The following is a 6,491-nucleotide window of genomic DNA, read 5'->3' as shown; positions in this document are numbered from 1 at the left end:
GGCCATCTGAAAATGACGGGCGCCATCTTCGGCCTTCGTGGGCGGGGCCTGTGCACGGCTGCTCCTGCCGGCAGGAGTGAGGCTCTGACATCACCAGAAGAACAGGGCCGGAGCCCACCGCATACGTCCTCTCCTTGCTGCTGGCGCCTGTGATGCTCTGAGGTCCTGAGTGAGTCCTGACTCTGCCTGTATTGCCCTCTGTGCCCCTGTGGAACTCTCCATGCCCCCTGTTGCCCACCGGGCCACTGGGTGACCCTCCCTGTCTGCCACCTGCCTTCAGCTGTATTGTACTAGTGACTTTCTGCCTACTCCCGGCTGTGAGTCTTGCTGGGACTTGTGGTGCTTCCCTGGCTATCTGAGGACTGGCTGTTCCCCTCTGCTGTCCACTGCTGGTGACTCTCTGCCTGCTCACTATTTGGCCTTGGCTGGCTGGGACTTGTTGTACCTCTGCTGTGTTCTTGTGGGCTGTCTCTAGGAGATCACTATACTCTGTGGACTGTGTTCTGGTGCCTGCCTATCTGCTCTGTGTGTGGCCCGGATTAGCATGGGTGGCTCCCGCAGAAATAAGAAGCCCAAACAAGATGCTGAGGCGATGCGGCCGACCTCCGATGATGATGCCTCTTCTGATGTAGGGGCCTTACATTCCTGTGGCCCCTCTGAGCGAGATCCTGGCGCTCCGACCCCCTTGCCACCAAGGTTTCAGAGCAGGCAGCGAAGGTCCTGGGCCGGTTCTCTTGCTCTCAGGACCCGCCCAGGGGTGATTCTCCTGATCCGCCTCTCTCCTTATTTGAAGGTTCTTTAACCCCCACTGCAGTCACAGTCCCCTGACTGGCCTGTATATGATGCTGCGGCTATGGATCATCGGTTCTCAGAGTTGCTGGCTGCCTTCACCTCCTGTCAATCCATCATGGTGTCCAAAGTGGATGAACTACGGCAGGAATTAGTCATCCTGCGCAATGAGACCCAAAAGTTTCGTGAGCGCACGGAGGAGGTGGAGCCCCGGGTCTCTACCCTGGAGGATACAGTCCATCCCTTGCCGGAGCGGGTTGACTTTCTCCAGCGTCAGGTGACAGGAGTACTAAAATCGTATGGACGACATGGAAAACCGCCTTAGACGTAATAATATCCGCCTTGTCAGCCTTCCTGAGAAGGTGGAGGGGTCTAATCCTGTGCTGTTTTTGAAACGTGGCTGAAGGAGATTCTTCCAGTGGACACCTTCTCTCCTTATTTCTCCGGGGGGTCCTCCTCGTCCCTTCCTGGCCAAGCTGCTGCACTTCAGGGACAGGGATGCAATTCTCCGTGCAGTGTGCCTTAAGGGAGAGTTTCTTTCTGGCGGAAGTAGAGTGTCCTTCTATCCTGACTTTTCTGTGGAGCTCTGTAAGCAGCGGGTGCAGTTCACTGAAGTCCGATCTAAATTGCAGGAAAAAGGCTACCGATACGCAATGCAGTTTCCTGCTCGTCTCTGGGTGGTGGATGGGACTTCCACTAAGTTCTTCACTTTCCCGACTAAAGCCCTTCATTGGATTGATGCAGCTCCTCCTGTCCGACCCCCCGGATTGAACTGTGCTGGACTGTCTTACTCCTGGCTGCTTTCCCGCACTGTCCTCTCGTTAGCTCCTAGGGAGGTAGGGTGGCCCTAGGTTCTGGTTCCTTAAGGCTTCCCGGGGTGCTACTCCTAGTTACTGGCCTTTATCTAGGAGATGGTGGGGTGGCGGGAGTGTTCTTACTTACTAGTTTAGGTTCACTTGGTGTCTTGCCAACACCCTCAACAGATGTATTCAGGGTATAGGTCTGTACTGTGTTAGGGTGTACAGTAGTTGTTTTCTATGTCCCGTTTAGTGTTAGACAGGGGTTCATGGGGATTGTTATGGTTCTGTTGAATTTGTTATATGTTTGTGCCCTGTCTGTTTGTATGTGGGGTGCCTGTGGTGTGTGTGGTCCTGGGTCCTGGTCCTTCCTCCTTTCCTCCTGCTGGTTCATTTGGTTGTCTTCTGGAATGGGCCCCTTATAGCACAGCAAAGACAGAATGGACGGCAACTCACTGGATTTCTTTGTGCGGTTTATTCCACGAGACAACAAGGGTACAGCAGGTACACACTGACAAAGAGCAACGTTTCACCGATTGGCTTCTTCCGGCTCACTGGTATGACATGGTGCCGCCGCGCTAGATATGCGTCAGCTGGCACCATGGCAACCAGGATACACAACCTAAGGCACAGCCGCCAAACAGCGCTGCTACCGAGGTATCCCGTTGGCGCGTGCGCAATTGCGCTACGACACCTAGACAGGTAAGTGATAATACTAATCATGTAAAGACAGTAAAATCGAAAGTACAAGGCGTACAAAAAGAACAAAATTACAAAAACTATAACAAATAGCATTACAAAAAGATACTCATATCAATCTTATAATTTCATCCCGCCGGACCGGCGGCGTCAGTTCTTAGGATCCAGGTGGATTCTCTCTGTAGTAAACGTTTGTCTTTCATTATGTTAACCACCTCCAGTCCTAAGAAAGACAATACATTAACATTACCTGCATGCATAGTTCTTACATGCTCAATTAGCCTACTACAACCTTTTCCTGTACGAATGGAGCTCCTGTATCCTGGTGTACATGCATCGAATGGTCTTACCGATATAAAATCGACCACAGACACACTCGAGCATGTACACCACATACTTAGTCCTACAAGTAATAAATTGTGTAACAGTCCAATCTATACCTCCTACTTTGCAGAATTTCGTTTTGCTGTTATACTGGCACATAGAACAGTGTTTGCACTTGAAGTTACCTCTAGGGAATGCCCTATCTAGCCAATTTCTGGCTCCGTCCACTAACCTAGTGCAACTAAGCTGGTTGCCCAGCGTGCACGTACGTCGGTACGAAAATAATGGTTGCCTTTTAGCAATCAACCCTAGGTCGGTATCCCTTTCAATTAAGTGCCAGTGTCTCCTGATGGCAGCCTGGATAATATTGTTCATAGAGGAATGTTGAAAAGAAGACACAAACCTTTTTTGACGTTTTTCAGTTTTCTTACTATGGAGTAGAAGTTGTTCCTGACTCATAGTCTTCGCCTTATTAAATGCAGAATTTATCTCGTTACGTGGGTAACCTCTCTGAATTAAACGTAAACTCAATTCTTGTGCCTGTGACTCAAAACACTGGTCTTCACTGTTGAGTCGCCTAAGGCGAACAAACTGCCCATATGGTAGTGCTTTCTTGACGTGAGGGGGGTGGTGACTATCGAAATGGAGCAACGAATTTGTTGCAGTACTCTTTCTAAAACCTGTGGTGGATAATCCATTCGATGTCACCACTACCCTCACGTCCAGGAAGTCCAAGGTCTGATCTCCAAAAACTGAAGTAAACTTCATATTCATTTTCATGTCCCTGTTCAGATATTCCATAAATTTGGTGAATTGCAATGGGGACCCCGACCAAACAATAAACATATCATCTATGTAGCGGAGAAGGGTAACTATCTGACCTGAGAAAGGATTACGGTCAGAAAAAATATACCTCTTCTCAAACGCTGCCAAAAAATGATTTGCAAAAGAAACTGCGGCCGGGGTACCCATTGCAACACCAGAATCCTGGCGATACCAGCTGTCTTTGAATTTAAAAGCATTATGAGACAGAATAAACTCCATTGCCTCGCAGATGAAGTCCACAACTACCTGGGACTTACTCAAATCCTGTAGAAATTGTCCCAACACCCGGACCCCTTCTTTTTGGGGGATCCGGATGTAGAGACTCTCCACATCTATGGATGCTAGATGATATCCCACCTGCCAGGGGATATCTCGCACCGCTCGTAGAAACTCGCCCGAGTCTTTGAGGCATGTCGGCATTTGCTTCAACATAGGGGCAATCAACCAGTCAACATACCTGGAAAGGTTCTCAGTCACTGAGCCAACCCCCGAGACGATGGGACGACCCGGGGGATGGCTCAGCGACTTGTGAACCTTGGGGAGATAATACCAGTATGGTTTACGTGGTTATTTAGGAAGAGGCTTCTCAGCAGTGTTGAAAGAAATTGCTCCCTTTTCCACATATTTACGCAGGAGTGACTGCAATAAGCCCTGATACCTGACTGTAGGATCTAGCTTGAGCGGTGTATAGACTTCAACATCGCAGAGCTGGCGAAGGGACTCGGCAATATATTGCTCCCTTGCAAGCACCACGATGTTGCCCCCCTTATCCGCTCTCCGGAAGACTAAATTATGTTGGTTTTTCAACCATTTAAGAGCCTGTTGCTCACTAGCGGTTTTTGGCAGATGCAGGGTACATCAAGGAGCGTACTTCACTAGTGACTAACTGTGTGAATAGTTCTGTGGTGCCTCCTGTAATCTGGGGAGGGCAAAAAGCGGATGGGTTATCACCCACAAATGGCTCTCCCCCTACGGTATCTTCTATATCTGCATCAAACAAGTGTGGATCATTCAGACTACATAATAGCCTAGCATTAGCTTCTACATCTCTAGACAAATCTGTAAAGATACTAAAACCCAATGGACCCATAGCAATAGGGACTTCACCAGGTTATTTAAAGGGAACAGATGTCTCTTTTTTAGCAAAATGTTTCTTACGAATAGATTTAAATAAATCCACTTGGAAATCGGCAAAATCAAAGTCCTCAGGCAGACAAAAATTGAGTCCCCGTGATAGTAATGATAAACATTCTGGGGATAATTCAGTCCCGGATAGATTAATTACATTGTCTATATGAGGCTTACCATTTGGTATTAGCGTCTCCAGGTTATTTGCTTCCTCTTGAAACTGCCCCGTCCTTGATACAGACTTTTTGCGGTGCCCCAGCCTTGTCCTCCCCCTAAAGCGGGGGTACCGGGGTTTTGGGGTTTGGTGGAAGCATTCTTGTCATCAGAGACACTAGAGTCCGAATCTGTAGTCCAAAAATCTTGTGCCCTCTTACGGGGTTGACGTATTCGTCGCCTCTGTTGTCTACGACTGCCCCAATCGAATATACGTCCGCATTCATAATCCGATTTATCGCGGATGAATTTATCTAATTTACGATCTTTGATTTCCACCTGCGTTACCAGGAGTTTCTTATCCAACTTCTTGGAGAAATGAGAGAATTGCTCATCATTAAGCCGGGTTCTCAGCTCATTCTTAGCTCTGCTCAATAGGTTGGTAGTTGTTTCATGCTCCACAATATTACATTTTAAAATTAGTCGGACCAAATTCAAGGAATGTTGTTGATGGGCCTCCTTCCATTCCAGGAGAAAAGCCTCATCCTCTAGGAATTGCGATGGCTCTTTAAAGACTCGCAGGCCTCTGGGGACCCTTTGGCAGTCATTATAAGATTTTAAAGAGTTAACCGACCAAAAGAGGCGAACCTCCTTTTCAGCCAGTGTTATAACTCGAGCTTCCAATGCCTTAGTACTCAGTAATTGAAGTTCATCTTTACTGTCAACAGACTTAAAAAATGCACCTGCATCTGTACGTCCTTGTTGTGAAGCAGTGTCAGTATCCTGTGGGTCAGTCCCCTCCATACTTATGGGGCTGGATTGCATGCCAAGCAGTAGGGGCTCCGCGGTGTGCTCAAGCTATAGTAAACAAACACAGTTCCGTGTTCCGCGCCGGCACCATGTCATACCAGTGACCGCGCCGGCACCATGTCATACCAGTGAGCCGGAAGAAGCCAATTGGTGAAACGTTGCTCTTTGTCAGTGTGTACCTGCTGTACCCTTGGTGTCTCGTGAAATAAACCGCACAAAGAAATCCAGTGAGTTGCCGTCCATTCTGTCTTTGCTGCGCTATAAGTTTTGACTTTTGTCTATCGGGCCGTCCACCGCTGGGAGCGGGATTCGAGACAGCGTGTCTGTATAGTGTCCGACATAAAGTGGGAAGCATATGATTGACTGTTGCCTGTTGGTTAGCGGTTTGAGTGCCAACTGGAATTCTTTACTGCCCTTAAGATAGTTAGCTGGACTGTCAGAGGGCTTAACTACAATGTCAAGAGGGCCTTATGCCTTGACTTTGACCATCATCTGTTTGCAGGAAACTCATTTTATGGGCCAGAAGGTGCTTGCACTGAAGCGGGCGTGGATAGCGCGGGGCTATCACGCCTCCTTCTCCAACTATGCTAGGGGTGTCTCTGTTTTAGTTACCAAGTCCTTACCGTTGATTGTCTCCCAGACAGCCTGTGATCATTTTGTCAGGTTTGTCATTTTACACTGTTCCATAGGCTCCTTTTCCTTTGTGCTTGACTCATTTTATGAGCCTCCTTCGTTTCAGGTTTCGGTGTTGGAGTTAATTACTAACAAATTGTTATCTTTTCCCTCTGACCCTGTCCTCTTTGTAGGTGATTTTAATGTGGTTCCTGATCCTGGGCTCGATCGCACAACTGCTGCTGACCCTGGCTCCTCCTCCTTTAACACCTGGCACCTGAGGTTGGGTCTAACTGACATATGGAGATAGAAATATCCGGATGCAGCTTCCTTCTCCTTTTACTCCTCAGTCCA

The sequence above is a fragment of the Hyla sarda genome, chromosome 12 (assembly GCF_029499605.1).
Source record: "Hyla sarda isolate aHylSar1 chromosome 12, aHylSar1.hap1, whole genome shotgun sequence".
Lineage (NCBI taxonomy): Eukaryota > Metazoa > Chordata > Amphibia > Anura > Hylidae > Hyla > Hyla sarda.
This window is presented reverse-complemented; position numbering follows the sequence as displayed.